Here is a 16,269-nt window from a genome sequence, read left to right on the forward strand (position 1 = left end):
TTCATACTTTTCTTTTTTGGCTGCGTCAGATCTTAGTTGCAGCACGCGGGCTTCTCTCTAGTGTGGCGTGTGGGCTCCAGAGCGCATGGGCTCTGTAGTTGCAGCACACAGGCTCTCTAGTTGTAGCGTGTGCTCAGTAGATGTGGTGCGCGGCTTAGTTGCCCCGCAGCATGTGGGATCTTAGTTCCCCAACCAGGGATCGAACCTGCGTCTCCTGAATTGGAAGGTGGATTTTTAACCACTGGACCACGAGGGAAGTCCCCAGGCTTCAGACTTTGTTGAAGTAGATTCATCTGGTTTTTTTTACTGCTAAGTCGCCTGGCTATAGATTTGAGCCCCTGTTGTGTGGCCAGGCCTATGCTGGGCTCTGCTCTAGGGGAGACGGGAAAAAGCTCTCTAGGAGATACAGCCTACCTTGTTTTCTGTGTCCTCCTGGATTAAGATCCTGCAAGAATGAGAAGAGGAAGAACATTGAATAAGGAATCTAAAGATCTAGGTCCACATCTTGATACCTGACTGTGGGCAAGTCACTCTTCCTTTCTTGCTTGTTTCCTCTTCTGTAAAATGAGGGTATTAGGATGGATGGTGTACCTAACATCGGTTACTAGCACTGGCGCTAGAGTATGGAGCACTGTCTTCGCTACCTACTAGTTGCGTGGACTTGGACAAGTGACTTCATGTCTTCATTTTCTCACCTGTAAAACAGGATCAGTAATAGCATCCGTTTCAAAGGGTTGTCTTGAGAGTGAAATGAAGTAACATACGTGGAATGCTCGGCACAGTGCTGAGCACATAGTAAATATTTGGTAAATGGTAGCAATTGCTACTGTTATGGCTACTCCACAGTTCAACATTCTTGAATGCCTTTATACTGGGCCCTAGGCCTACAGTGACAGAAATGAATACAACAGTGTTCCCAGGCTGAGTGTGCAGGGCAGACCTGTAATGATGAACAATGTACAAGGTGGCAAGGTATGGCTGTTCATGGAGGTAAATGTGGTTGGGCTGGATTTTACTTTCCAGGTAGTTGGAGCAGCATGTGCAAAAGCACCACGACTTGTTAGGGGAAATACAAATAGTTCCATGTGGTTGGAGCAGAAGGCGGTGAGGGGTGGGGACAGGTGGGGTGAGTGGCTGGAGATAAAGAGGAATTTGAGGCCAGATCTGACACAGGCTCTGGGTCCTACAGGTTGTGAAGAGTTAGGGAAGAAGATTAAGCTAGCCAGGAAGGATCGGATTTGCATTTCAAAACCACAGCTCTCCAGGTGGTGGTAGAGGCTGGCCTGGGTGGAGGGGGAGGATGGTCCATCTGGAGTCGGGGCTCAAAGGGTGCTTATGTGCGTGATGGAAGGGCCCAGTGGGATGGCTAGACACCTGGGACATGGAAGAAGCCCAGTTGATGGACTTCAGGCCAGCCTGAACCAGGGAAGTGAAGGAGAGATGAGAAGGACTCCTCCATGGGCCCCAGGACTCCATTAACCTCCAGGGCTGCCTAATGAGTGGGAATCTGAAAAATGGAATTTAAGAGTCTCAGGTCTGCTGCTCAATGGACTCACTGTGTATTAATTTCCTAGGGCTGCTTATTGAAATACCACAATCTGGGTGTCCTTAAAAAGCAGAAATTTATTCTCTCGCAGTGTGGAGCTAGAAGTCAGAAAGCAGGGTGTTGGCAATGTTGGTTCCCTCTGAAAGCTCTGAGGTGGGTGGCAGGGGCATCTGTTCTGTGCCCCTCTCCCAGCTTCTGGTGGCGGCCAGTAATCCTTGGAGCTCCTTAGCTTGCAGCTGCATCTGCCTCTGTTGTCACATGGCTTTCTTCCCTTTCTCTGGTGTGTCTCTGTGTCATCTCTTCTTCTAAGGACACCAGTCATCTTGGGTTTAGGACCCACCCGTATCCAGCATGACCTCATTTTATTTTAACTCATTGCTTCCACAAAGACTCTATTTCCAAATAAGGTCACATTCTGAGCGTCTGTGTAGACATGAATTTGGGGGGACACTATTCAACTCAGTACATACAGGAAGATGGAAAAGACTGCAGGTCTTGGAGTCGCACAAGCCCAGGTCCCAATCCAGGCTTTGCAATGGAGCAGCCATGAGGCTTTTTCTCAGCCTCAGTGTCCTCTTCTCTGAAACGGGGACAGTAGCACCTGCAGTGCCGGGTTGTGGTGGTGACACTTGGTCAAGATAACAGATATGAGTGAGCCTAGTGAGGTGACGCACAGCAGGCATCCCGTAATTACTGCTTCTGCTTTGACTCCCCCTTCTCTGCACTTAGTAGCCTGGACAAGCCACTTAAATCTTTTTTTTTTTAAATTAGTTTATTTATTTTTGGCTGTGTTGGGTCTTCGTTGCTATGTGCGGGCTTTCTCTAGTTGTGGCGAGTGGGGGCTACTCTTCGTTGCGGTGCACAGGCTTCTCATTGTGGTGGCTTCTCTTGTTGCAGAGCATGGGCTCTAGGTGTGCGGGCTTCAGTAGTTGCAGCACATGGGCTCAGTAGTTGTGGCTCACGGGCTCTAGAGCGCAGGCTCAGTAGTTGTGGTGCATGGGCTTAGTTGCTCCGCGGCATGTGGGATCTTCCTGGACGAGGGCTCGAACCTGTGTCCCCTGCATTGGCAGGCAGATTCTTAACCACTGCGCCACCAGGGAAGTCACAAGCCACTTAAATCTTGCTTCACTTTCCTTATCTGCCAAATATGAATAATCATCGTCCAGCTCTACTTAAGTCACCAGATTGTGAATCCCAGGGGATAATGAGAAAGCTCTTTGTAAACTGCTTTAGAGTTTGTGGCTGTGTTTTTAAATTATAATCGTCATCTTCATAATAACCCTTGGCCATTGCCACATCCACGGCACTCTCAGCAGAGCCCAGCTCGGCACACTCCTCTTCTGAGGCAAGTCCTCTTTGCCCCTTTGTGCTCCAAGGTATCCTACCAGTAGGATAGCTGCTGTCGGAGTTGGGAGAACCTTAGAGAAACTCCTCGTCCTCCGTTGCCCTCATTAGCCAGAGGAAGGAAACACGCTCTGAGGGAAGTGACACCCCTCAGGTCACACAGCTGGTCAGTGGCAATCGGAACACCTCGTTTGTGGTTCCTGTTTAGAGTCTGAATGGTGCTTTTTCCCTAGTCGCAACTTCAGCCTCCGAAGCAGGACCTTGGGGCAGGTAGAGGCCTGGAGAGGGCTCCGCATGGGACCCGGAGGTGGGGACCCAGTGGGGGGAGTCCTGCTGAGTCAGGATCAGAATCCACAAGGGGGTCCCTGAGTCCTAAGTGAGCGAGTAGTGCCTCTGCAGGCTGAATGGGCAAGTGGTTTTGTTCTCAGCCCGGCTCTGGCCGTCTCTGCCTGCTCCAGGGGAGGAGGCCGTCATGGGCAGGCAGCAGCCGCGTGGGGAGCCAGAGCCTGGAGGTAACCCAAGGCTTCAGTGTCCCTGCTGACAGCCAGGGCGGTGCTTCTCAGCAGACTGTGTCCCTTTAAGCCTTGCCTTGGCGGGCCTGGGGAGGCTCCGGGAAGGAGAGAAGGCTTATCCTGTGTTGGCAGCTTCCCTGAAGTCATCTTCCTTTCCCCCAAGCTGGGGAAGCCAGGCCGCCCCCACCCTTGATTTTCCTTTCCCTTCCTCCCTCCTCTTCTCAGTCTTCTTTCTCTCCCTTCCCCTACCTCCCCCTCCTCTCTCTCCCCATCATCTCTCTGGGTTAAAGCTCTAAAGATAAAGCCTCCAGACCCAGTTCCGGTGGGTGGTTTGGGGGTTGCTTGAGGCCACCTAAGAATTAGAAAGCCTAGAGTCTTCCTCGTCAGAGGCTCGCTCTGGTGACTGATAAACAAGTGCTTATGTTTATTGGCTCACCATGTGCCAGGCCCCGTGCTCAGTGGTTTATGCGCCTTACGTCTTTTAATCCTTGCAACTACCCAGTGAGGCAGAGATTACGGTCCCCACTTTATTAAAGGAGGCTAAATAACTTGCCCAAGGCCTACCCAGTCCTCAGCCAGCAAGTGGCACAGTTGGATTTAAAGCCAGATCTAGCCAAAGCCCACAGGTGGTCTGGAGTCTTTCCTATACTGCCCCGGATGGAGGCTGTGAGAACGTTTAGGGGTCCACAGAGGGATGCACACTTGCTCAAATTTGGAGAACAGATTCTTGGCTCAGAGAGTGGGGTCTCCTGCTTCCTAAACCTATGCTGTCACCCCATCAGGGACTGGCCTTCCTACCAGGAAGGACAAGGCTCTGAGCCCCTCTGGTTCTAGGCAGCTGCCCACCTGTTGGAGAGATGCTGCGTCAAGAGCAGGTAACAGGGCAGGACTGCAGGCGCTTGGCTTTTTCTTTAGATGTTGTTTTGTCACTGGCCACCTCAGTTCTTCATTGATTATCTTGAGTCTCCCAATTAAATGAGCTTATCATCTGCAAAGCATGATAGTTTTATCTCCTCAGAAGGGTGCTTGGGGGCTTGGAGGTCCTCTGTCAGGCTCGGTGATGGAGGGGAGGGAGGCAGAGGCTGCAGCCAGGAAACGGAGATTCAGGAGCAGAGTTGTGTAGAAAGGAAAAGGAAGGGAGCCGGACCTGGCTGAGGGCTGGAGTGAGAATCTGGAGAGAGGAAAAGAGCCTTTAGGCTGGGGTTGATAGGAACCCTCCTCCCGCCCCAAGTGCAGCCCAGGAGTCCGGACTCTCTCCCAGGCAGGGCTGCTGATCTCAGAACGTCAATTCAGAACCTAGCCAGCTGCAGTCAGCTTGCTGGGCCTCCTCTCACCCTCACCACGACCATGACCATGACCAGGGCCAGCTTGAGCAGGTGGCTCAACCAGAAGGGACCTTGATTAATGAGCAGTGGCTTTAAAACTTCTAGCCACAGAGCCCTCTCTATGTTCAATCTGTGAACCAGCTAAAAGGAGAGCGGCTGAGCACCACGTGGTGGGGGCCCTGGAATCAGCCTGTTTTAATAGGTTCCAGTTGAGGTGACTGGGACACAGAGGGTTCTCAGACTGCCCTGGGGGAACGCTGGTCTCAGATGTTTGTGAACTTCCGAAACGGCATGCACAATTCTCAGAGTGTTCCCTGTCCTTGGGAAAGGATCCACAGGCACCACGTGAGTCTCTGAGTCACGACCCAGAAAAGTTCAGAACTGCCGACTTCAGGGCTGTTTTGTTGAGTGGGAGCCTAATGACTGGAGAAGGTCGCTGGGGGGTCATGGCAGAGTGAAGCATTGAAGGCAGATTTCTCCTACCTCTCAGCACATGGCTGGTTCTGCTGCGAAGGGACTGCGAACCGGTCTCTTCCCCTATCTGGGCCTCAGTTTTCCCAGCTGTAAGTATGAGGGTTGGACAGGATAAGCCCAAGGTCCCACGCAGCTTTGATCTGTAGTTCTGGAAGCCAGGTCTACTGCTGCCCAGTTCACAGTCTTTGCCCCTTTCCTTGTTTCCTCCCCAGCATCACCCACTTCTGGTGGGGCCACTTCCTCCCTTCAGCATCTCCCATCTTGAGAGAGTCTGTACAGAGCCTGGATTCTAGCCCCTTGAGCCCCTACTGGCAGACCATGCGCCCAGGCACTCAGCACTCTCTCCCTTTCCACGCCCGCTTACCAGAATGAATCAGCTGCCTGGGAGTCTGGGGACGCTCATGGTGGCCTCTCTTCAGGGCCAGACACCTGGGACCAGTGCCAAGGGGAGGGGCTTGGAGAATGCATTTGCTGTGGCTCCTGGGACACGCCCAGTGCTTACCTGTGTCTTTGCCCCAACTTCCTGGGTTCATCTCTGCCAGGAATGCCACACCCCGTCCTTCCCCAGTCACTGTTGAAATCCAGCCTGCCTTGTCAAGGCTCAGCTCAGATGCCAACCTCTGTCCCCCAAAGCCTTGTGAGCCCTCCCGTCCCCAACCCCACAGGGAGATTTGTCTTGCTGTCCTCTGCATTCCCTTAGCACCTTATCGGGTCTCCTCTGGGGACAAGTTCTGCTTGCTCTTGACTTTATCCTGGGACGTGGCTTGTCTCTCTTGCTAGATTGTGAGTTCCAGATGTCTCATGTAATATTCTGTGCTCCCAGCACCTAGCATAGGGCTTTGCACAGAGTAGGTACCTAATAGAAGGTTGTGAAGTTTTATTTATGGAATCTGCCTCTGGCCCTGGGCTGGGCTGGTTTCTATGGGACCCCCATAGCCCCATCACTGGCAGGTCACAGCTTCTCACATATCCCCTCCTTTATGTGTGGATTGGAGGGAGGCCAAGTAGGGCGGTGGATAAGAACTTAAATTCCAGTCTTATGACTGCCATCTCCTGGCTATGTGACCTTGGGCAAATCATTTCACCTCTCTGAGCCTCAATTTCCTCAGTTGAAGACAAAGGGGTAGGAATGACAAGTCTATGGGGGGCTTGGGAGGATGAACTGAAATGATACCTGTAAAATGCTGAGATGTGAGCATTGTAAAGAATGAATGGTCAATAAGCAATTATAATTCATTATTTTTCAGGTAATGGTTATTATCGTTGTTTTAGCAGGCACCTACTGTGTTCTCACGGTGCTGGGGGGCAAGGGTGAGGGACAGAGACAAATAATTGCAGGAGTTCCTTGGTCTGCAGGGTCTTAAGGTCACATAGGGCTGGTAAGCCTCTCCTCTGGGGAGCAGTGTCTGGGAGAGACATGGCTGAGTGACTTGAGGAGTGAGTGATCAGTGTAGACTCCGTGCTGGAGGTTTGAGCTGGATGGGCAAGAGTGGGAGGGGGCCGTGGGGTGCAGGGAGACAGGTATTCCCTGTGGAGATAAAGGAGGCGAGTGCCAGGCCGGGCATGGGAAAGTGGGGCGCATTCTTGGAGCGATGCGGGCAGGATGCAGGAAAGGGCAGAGTGGAAGCCGAGGCAGCTCTAGAACCTCCACTTAGAAGGGCCTTAGGGTCAGCACCCCAGATGGAGGGGGAGCTTCAAGCCTTGTTTCACCAAGAAGAAATTGGGGGAATGGTAGCTCATGATGCCGCTACTGAGAACGACAGAGAGAAGACTGGAAAGGTGGGGCAGAAATAAAAAGCTGGGGATTTATGGTGGAGGTAGGAGAGCCCAGTGAGCCCTCAGGGCCTTTGTCCCTCTGCCCAGGCTTGAGCTGAGAATGCTCAGGGGTGAGCTGTAGCTCCGGGCGTCTGCGGGCCTGTTCTCGGAGTCTTTCTCATAATATCAAGGCTGCCTGTTTCCCTGGCCAGGATCTGAACTCTGGTCTGTCTGAAGTTAAAACGCAAACTGATCCCAGAAATGTCAGAATCTCTAAATATCTGGAGAAGCGATCTCTTAATCCACGCCCCCTCACCACCACATTACACAGATGGGAAGCAGAGGTCCAGAAGCGGGAGGCCCCGCCCAAGGACGCAGAGTGAACGGGCCACAGTGAGTTTTGCTCCAGCCTGGTGTGGGCTTTTGTCGTTTGTAGGCCTGGGTTAGGGGAAGAGGGTGAGGAGGGGGCCCGAGGAGGGGGCCCAAGGAGGGGTGTAAATGACAAACAAATGCCAAATTAGGAGCCGTCGGTTGCCAGGGTGTGTGTGTGATCCCAGGTGAGTAGGATGTGAGTGGGCTGGAGCCGTCATCATCCCGGGCTTTCCTTCCCGGAAAGGAAAAAGGGCCACATAGGTGGGATCCAGGGGAATATTGGGATGTGGGGGAGTTCAGGGGGTGGCCTGAGAAGAGGAGGCTGTTGCCAAGCAGCGAGAGACAAGACTATATTACAGCGGCACAGAGCATCCCAGCCTCTTGGGCCTGGCCTTGTACAGCCCTGTAGGTGATACCGTAGTGTTATCTGTCACCCCTTGTTTATGGGGAAGAATGAGGGCTGCAAAGGTCACAGCTAGGAAGAGCAGCGCCAGGGCTGGGGGACTTCAAAGCCATTGCCTGGCATGTCCTGGGTGGCTGCCCTCCTGGTTCTCAGCCCAGCTTGGTCTCAGCAAGGACCCAGGACAAGTGAACTTTTGCCTTCCTTCATTTCTCCTCCATCACTCCACCCCCTTATTTGTTAATTAGAAATATTTATTGAGCACCTACTATGTGCCAGGAGCTGTCTGTGACCTTATAGAACTTATGCTGTCACCCCTTAGCTGCCCCACACTGGTAGGTTGGGACCAGAAGGAGGAAGTGGGTTGCTTCACTAAACACCCCTTTCTCCCTTCACACCAAGCCCTTCCCCTCTATCCCCTTCCAAGTCCATCTACCCCAGATGGGACTTTTTTTTAAAATTTTTTATTTTTTTGCTGTACGCGGGCCTCTCACTGTTGTGGCCTCTCCCGTTGCGGAGCACAGGCTCCGGAGCGCAGGCTCAGCGGCCATGGCTCACGGGCCCAGCTGCTCCGCGGCATGTGGGATCTTCCCGGACCAGGGCACGAACCCGTGTCCCCTGCATCGGCAGGCGGACTCTCAACCACTGAGCCACCAGGGAAGCCCCAGATGGTACTTTTTGCTGGAACTGCCTCCTGCTGAGATGGAAACCAATCAGAGTTAATTGTTAAACCTAATAACTGGCGAGAGTTTCACCTGGTTAGGCTGCAGGGAGAGGGCTGACTGCTAGCTGTGCCCCCCAGGAGAGGGGTGGAGCTGCCCAGGTTTTTCTGGCCTATACCTGCCACCCTGTCCCTACTCTGGAATCTGCCGCCAGGGCCTGCTCCTCCCCTCCTCCCCGGGGGGTGAGAGGTGGACTGCCCCTTGGATCCTTTCCCTTGACTCCAGCTGAGGTGACCCTGGGAGGTGAGTACAGGCTCTGGCCCTAGTCCAGGGGCCTCTGGGTGAGTGTTCTTGGGCGAGATGTGGGGGAGGGCATGGCGCCGAGCCTAGGAGACCCAACCCAGAGGGCAGGCAGCCAGTGAACCTTGCTGGCTTTGCCTCCTGCTGGGTAGGGGTGGGGAGGGTTGGGAATTGTACCCTAGCGCCCTAAGCCCTGTGTGCAGGACCGTCACCCAGTGCAGCCCATGCCACTTCCTTCCCTTTCCCCTCTTCACTGGTTATCCTGTTAGGGGCCATTCTTTGCCATTTAGACTGGGACAGGAGGGAATTTAGTGGCAAAGGCTAGAAGCCTGAGCCCCAGACCGGGCCCCTGCCAAGCTTTAGGGACAGAGCTTAGGCTTCCAAGTCAGACAGGCTGTGGGTCAAACCTGGGGGACCTTGGAGTGATGGCCCATCTCTCGGAGCCATAGTGCCATCTGAGCAATGGGTACTCTGTCCCTTTGTCACCCGCGCTGTAAGTATAAAGGCACCAGAGGTCGATATTAATATCAGGCTCCGTAGGGGGTTGGAATAAGTAGACACCATTCTATTGACATTCAACTTTATTTTGGGAGGCCTAGCTCTGGCTTAGGGCCAAGGAGGCCACCAGTCCCGCCCTCTAGGACTTGACTGTTAGAGCTGCCCCATACGGTAGCCACCAGCCACGTGAGACTACTGAGCACTTGGAATGTGGCTGGTGTCACCGAGGAACTGAATTTGTAATCTTATTTAATTTTAGTTAATTTAAAAATTAAAAAGAATATTCCAGTTATTGGAAAACTTCTGTGTATGTTTGTGAACTTAGATTTGTGCAAACACTTTTTCAATTGTCAAGGCTAAGACACTGTAAATATCTGATGAAAATTTAGTGTGAGAATCGAGATGTGCTGTAAGCGTAAGGTGTACACTGGATTTAGAAGACTTAGTATGAAAAAAAAGATTGTAAAATATTTCAGTAATACTTTTGGATTTTTTCTTTTTTGGTGGGGGTGGGTCTCAAGGCTTGTGGGATCTTAGTTCCCCAACCAGGGACTGAACCTGGGCCCCCAGCAGTGGAAGCGCAGAGTCCTAACCACTGGACTGCCAGGGAATTCCCTCAATAATACTTTTGATATTGATGACATGTTAAATAAATATACTATTAGGGCTTCCTTGGTGGCGCAGTGGTTGAGAGTCCGCCTGCCGATGCAGGGGACGCGGGTTCGTGCCCCGGTCCGGGAGGATCCCACATGCCGCGGAGCCGCTGGGCCCGTGAGCCATGGCCGCTGAGCCTGCACGTCCGGAGCCTGTGCTCCGCAACGGGAGAGGCCACAACAGTGAGAGGCCCGCGTACCGCAAAAAATAAATAAATAAATAAATAAATATACTATTAAAATTAATTTCACCCACTCCTTTGTACTCTTTTAAATGTGGCTACTGGAAACTTTTAAATTACATATTTGGCTTGTATTATGTTTTGATTGGACAGCTCTGTTCTACCCTAAGTTGAGTTGGACACATTTGAATAATCATACAAGAAAATAGAGCCTAGTTATTCGGGGAGGTTTGGGGGTGAAGGTGAAGTCGAGATATTCCCCCACTCACCACCCCCCATACCTGGGCCACACTCCATGGTGGAATGTTACGCAGAATAACTCCATAGCCTCAAAGATAAGATCAGGGCTTCTGGTGTCAGATGAAGAGCCCCTGTCTGGGTGGCCATGCTATGCACTTGCTCTGTGGGTGACCTTAGGCAAGTCACTTCACTTTGCTGAACCTTAGTCTATCATCTGTAAATCTAGGCTAAGGGTGGGATTTATCTCGTTGATGGAGGGGATCACCTGAGATATAATCCAAGTGCACGCTTAGCACAGTGCCTGCACATTTGCACGGCAGAGTCTTAGCTGTGGCAGTGGTGACTACTACTCCTGGTTGTGGGAGTTGTTGCTAGTGCTGTTGCATCTATCAGCTTGGATTCAGTTATTCCATTTGTCCAAATGGGACATGGGTCAGAGGGAAAGGAGGAGTTAAAAGAGATTGAGGGTGGGAGCTGGGGTGGGGATTGCTTGCCTTTAGGGGTAGCTCCTTGGATCTTCTGGTTCTATAGGTGATCAGGCAAAGATGTGTGCCCATTTTATAGATGAGGAAGGTGAGGCCTGTTGAGGGGAAGTGACCTGGCTATATAGCCAGAACCTGAATGCAGGACTTCCCATGCCTATTGTAGGAATATTGGAGCCAGCGTTAAGAGTCCCCCTCTGGGGCTTGTGAGAGCAGGGCCTGACCAGGAGTCTGGCGCTTATGAGAAATGGTTATGAATAGTCTTCTATAACTGCAAGGGATCTCGACACCATTCAGTACAACTGTCTCATTCTTGAGTTGAAGAAACAGAGACCTGAGTGTGTGTATGTGTGTGTGTGACCTCCCTAGGATCAGCCAGCAAGTTGGTGGCCAAGCTGGAACTGTTTCTGTTTGTTTAGATCCAGCCCTCAGCTCGGCCCTGGCGGGACGGATGGCCCTGCTTGTCAGCCCCTCCTCTCCTGCCCAGTCCCCAGTGAGCGCTGAGAAAGAGGCTTTTGTTTCACCCGCTCCTTCTGGTTTCCTCTCAAGGTAGCTTCACCACCACCCTCACTCCATCTGCCCAGATTTGCATTTGTCCCTGTTCCAGGTTTAAAGGGCCCTGAAATCTGAAGCTTCTCCACACACATCTACTTTCTGGATAGCCGTGGGGGAGACCAGGGGATTTTTCATCAAGAAGGCCTAGGTTCAAATCCTTCTTCTACCATGAATTCCCTCTGTGGCTCTGGTCAAGTCACTTGTAATTTTTTCGTCTCAACATCTTCATCTAAAAAAGAGGAACCCAGGGGCTTCCCGGGTGGTGCAGTGGTTAAGAATCCACCTGCCAATGCAGGGAACACAGGTTTGAGCCCTGGACCGGGAAGATCCCACATGCTGCGGAGCAACTAAGCCTGAGCACTACAACTACTGAGCCTGCGCTCTAGAGCCCACGAGCCACAACTACTGAGGCTGCACGCCACAACTACGGAAGCCCGTGTGCCTAGAGCCCGTGCTCCGCAACAAGATAAGCCACCGCAATGAGAAGCCCACGCACCGCAGCGAAGAGTAGCCCCCGTTCGCTGCAACTGGAGAAAAGCCCGCACACAGTAACAAAGACCCAACACAGCCAAAAATAAAATAAATAAAATTTTAAAATAAATAATAAAAAAAGAGGAACCCAAATGGTTAGCATATAACCGGGCAGTTAAGACCCTGAGCTCTGGGTCTCACCCCTGTGCTGATTCTCTAATGATCTTCAGTGAGTCATTTCAACTCCCTGGGTCCCAGTGTCCACATCCGTAAATGGCGACTCCTCCTGGATTGTTGTGATAGGGAACTGTGCTGAGTTCTCCACATGTAGCGTCTCATTTAATCCTCCCATTAGCCCTGGAAGCAGACACTATGTCTCCTTTCCAAATGAGGAAACCGAGGCTCAGAGAAGTGAGGTGACTTGCCCCAGGCCACTTTGCTAGAAAGAGGTGGGGGCAGAATTCAAACCGGTCTGCATGGCTGCGGAGCCCCAGCTTAAACCACTGTCCTGCACTGCCTCCCAGGTCCCTCGGTACCTGGCCCCCAGGGTGAGCCTGGGCTCTGGGAAACAGTGGATGGGGAACCAGGTCGTAAGCCGCTGGGTGATGGATGTTACAGCTGCAGTGACAATGTCCTGAGGCCCCTACCGGCCTCTGGAGCGGGGGCAGGAACAAGTTGCTCGGGCACACAGCTTCTGCTTCTGCTGTTCCAAGCTCAGCCCAGGTGGTCTTCCTATTTGCTCAGTTCTTGTGTTCTACGTGAAGCGGAAATACTTCATCTCACCTGGAGATAACTGTTCTAAGTGTGTGACTCCAGGGACCCCGAGGATGCTCCCTCCAACGATCCTGCCCACTGTGTACTAGGCCAGGCCTGCAGTTGGGGCTTAAAGATGATTGAAAAGGGGCTTAAATACTCTGTGAGTGAATTAGACCAGAACAGAACATTAATGCTAAAAAGACCTTAGGGACCCCTGAGTCCAACCATGTTTATTTTATTTTAAAATTTTTTTTAAATTTATTTTTTGGCTGCATTGGGCCTTTGCTGCTACGGGCCGGCTTTCTCTAGTTGCGGCGAGCAGGGGCTACTCTTCGTTGTGGTGTGTGGGCTTCTCATTGCGGTGGCTTCTCTTGTTGAGGAGCACGGGCTCTAGGTGCGTGGGCTTCAGTAGTTGCAGCACGCGAGCTCAGTAGTTGCGGCACATGGGCCCTAGAGCATGCGGGCTTCAGTAGTTTTGGAGGCGGGCTCAGTAGTTGTGGTTCATGGGCTCTAGAGCGCAGACTCAGTAGCTGGGGTGCATCGGGCTTAGCTGCTCTGCAGCATGTGGGATCTTCCCAGACCAGGGATTGAACCCATGTCCTCTGCACTGGCAGGTGGATTCTTAACCACTGTGCCACCAGGGAAGTCCCCAACCATGTTTATTTGACAGATGGGGAAACTGAGTTAAGGATAGGCCAGGTTGAGAGAACAATGGGTGTGGCTCGTCCTGGGTGCTGGAGACCAGGGGACTGACATGAAACAGGCACCTGAGAGGTTGGCAGACCTCTCTCTCCCTTATCCCCCCAGATCTGGTCCACCGCCGAAGTCTGGAGATACCACCGCTCAAAAGAGCTCTGGAATCCATCCACCTCATCCGAGCTCTGCTGTCCCCACCCCAGCCTGGGCCCTTGTCACATGTCCCCAGACAGCCACAACAGCCTCCTAACTCACATGCCTAAAGCTACTCTTGCCTGTTTCCAGTCCATTCTCGACCCTACAGGTCAATGGTTTCTCATTGCTCTTAGACTCAGGACTGAATTCTTTACCTCGGCCTCCAAGGCCCTTCATGGCCTGGCCCCTCCTGGCCGCTCCAGTTTCATATTTGTTACTTTCCCTTTTGCTCTGCATCGTCACACAGGCCTTTCTGTGTAACAGGTTCAGCAACTTCCCAAAGGTTCCTCAGAGAGTCAAATGCCAGCCTCTCAGTTTCCAGCTCCACGCTGGGTCCACGAACTCAGTTCGGAGGTGCTAACACCGTTTCCTCCTTCCAGGTGCCTGACTGCCGTCCTTACCCCCAGGGAGCCGGTGTGGTCGCAGCAGGGGTGAGTGTTACAGAGGCTCAGCCTCATCCTGGCTCTTTTGCTCGGGTTGGACAAATTTGGTCTGTCAGCCCTCAGGCTGTTTTAATATATTTTACTGCTGGGGAGGCGAGAGGATTTGTCTAGGCCACAGATTCCTGGTGGGTTTGAAAAAGCGGGGCGGTGCTGAGGGTCATCTCTGGTTTTGGCTTGTTTTGAGGAGGGACTGCAGTGGGTATTCATTAAGCACCTCTGTGCTAGGCAGCACGCTTTGCCCAAATTGCTGATCTGTCCACCACGGCTGGGGACGGGTGGCCTCGGACCTGGAAGCCGGATCTGCTGACTTGCAGACCTTGTTTTCTTTTGCTTAACCACTGTGAGGTTGTAGACTAGATTCAGAAGAGGGTGTTTTCGTTCTGTTCTGCCACTGACTCCTGCGTGACCTGGGGCAGCCACGTCCCTCTCTGTTGGCCTCAGGGTCATATATACATTGTCAGGGCGGGGAGGTGGGCTCAGAGTAAATGAGTTGCTTTCAGACTTTCCAGCAGTGAAATCCCCTTTTCAAATGAACCCCAGAGAATCTCAGTGTACAAAACAATAGAGGGGTGGGATTGCAGCCGTGGTCGAAGTTGGGGTGGGCCGGGGGACTCTAATTGGCTAAGTCCACAGCACCAGCAGCCCTCAGACAATGACGGAAACCCGTCCTGGGCTCTGTGCAAGACACTTTGCAAACTGCTGGCCTGGGACATGTCAGAGCCCCTTTCCACCTCCCGGGTTCCGTGACACTGGCAGGGTGAGGGTGTGGAGAGGGAACTGGGCCAATGAAGTTATACTGATTGGGAAATTGTGAAGTATTATGCAAATGTCATTGTGGGGTTACTAGTAAAGCACAACTGCCAGGGCTGTGATGTTGTCATTCTAGAATCCTCTGGTTTTTACTGTTGATTAGATGTGAGGCACCTCTGTACCTAGGGGAACTCTCCTGTGTGTGTGCGTATGTGTGTGTGTATGTGTAGGGAGCAGAGGCTATGGGTGTTGAGGTGGGGCTGAGCCAGGCCAGGGCAGGTAGAACAGATGCCTAACAGAGCTGGGAGCATGTTGCTCCCGGGGGTGGTAGGGACAGAGATGCTTTAACGCCAGTTTAAAGGAGAGATTTGACTCTTTCCTGCCAGCGCATGGGCCCCACAGAGATCTCTGGGCAGGAAGCACTGCGAACAAGGAATCCTCTGTCCACAGTCACGGAACAGCCAGGACAGAGGAGGTGGATTAGGAGTTCCCAGGAGGGGGCCTGCCAGGCTTTCCCTGACGTTTGGGCAAATGGGTGGGGAGAAGGGGAACTGAGTGTCTGTGTACATGGTAGGGGGAAGGTCGCGGTCGGTTCATACATTTATTCCACAAGTTCCTTGAGCTTCTGGAGCCCTCCCAGGAGCCAGGCTCAGAGGCAGGCAGCTCTGCAGGAGTCAGAGCTGAGAAAGGTGAGACTCTAGATATTAACTACCATCAGTTTACCGGAGGAGACAGGAAATGTGAGAGATGATAGATTTTCACAGGCAGCCTGGTGCAGTGGAGTTCGTTTGGCCTGCGAGTCCAGAGCCCTGCGTTCAAGTGCGTGCGCTGACACTGACGTGCTCTGTGGCCTCGGCCTCATCGTTTCCCCTTTCTGGGCCTCAGTTTTCTTTTTTGGAGAATGGGGGTAGACACAGCAGTCTTGGTTACTTCTTAATAGTCTTCTGAGCGTCCGTTAGAATAAGGTATTTCAGATCTCTGGGGGCAGCAGAATCCCGATACGTACGCATTCGCGACAGAACTGCTGTGGTTGAATTCGCAGCAATTTACACAGAATCTTGTTGCCCTCCTTACTGCCCTTTGTTCTGTGGGTGTTTTTGGAGGTGCCTCTGCAGATTCCCAGGGCTCTGGGAAGCAGTGTGTGAAGGCCGTTGGGTCAGGATGATTCTTTAGAACATGCTTTGCGGACTGTCCTTTGCAGCCCAGATGACAGGGATTGTGCTGGAACACACAGGAGCAGTCATAATGCTGCCTCTGCCCTGCCCTGCCCATGGCCAGCACAGACTAAGTCTTGGTCAGAGCCTGTATAATTGGGCCTGGATTGTTCAGAGACAAATGACAAAAACTCTATTCAAAGTGGCTTTGAACTTCAAAGTAGACTTCAGTGGATCCTGGGGCAGTTCATAGAACTGAAGGATGAAGAATCAGATAGACTCCCCATCTCTCTCCCATCACGGCTTGTCTCTCCTCTCTGCCCTTATGAGGAACTGGCTGTCCACTGCCCCAGCTTAGCAACCCAAACAGAAAGAGGGAACTATTTTTCTTCTAGGATCTATATATCAACCCAAGGGAAGGACTCTGATTGGTTCAATCATTGTTGCTGGGGATAGGGACGTTCCCTATAGTGGCCCGGCCTGGGTCAATTGTCTACCTGTGTA

General features: G+C 52.3%; 1 protein-coding gene across 29 annotated transcripts in view; it reads left to right on the top strand.

Annotated features, from left to right (window-relative positions):
* EPB41L1 (erythrocyte membrane protein band 4.1 like 1) overlaps positions 1-16,269 on the top strand; it is a 126,425-nt gene that overhangs the window by 3,557 nt on the left and 106,599 nt on the right. For 28 of the 29 annotated variants that reach the window (XM_060284586.1, XM_060284595.1, XM_060284591.1 and 25 more), the window contains exon 2: positions 13,799-13,849. The exons of the other annotated variant lie outside the window; for it this stretch is intronic. The gene's annotated coding sequence lies outside the window, so the exon portion shown is untranslated. The remainder of the gene's footprint in view (positions 1-13,798; positions 13,850-16,269) is intronic. 29 annotated transcript variants of the gene reach the window in all.

This window comes from Globicephala melas, chromosome 15 (assembly GCF_963455315.2).
Source record: "Globicephala melas chromosome 15, mGloMel1.2, whole genome shotgun sequence".
In the NCBI taxonomy this organism is placed as follows: Eukaryota; Metazoa; Chordata; class Mammalia; order Artiodactyla; family Delphinidae; genus Globicephala; species Globicephala melas.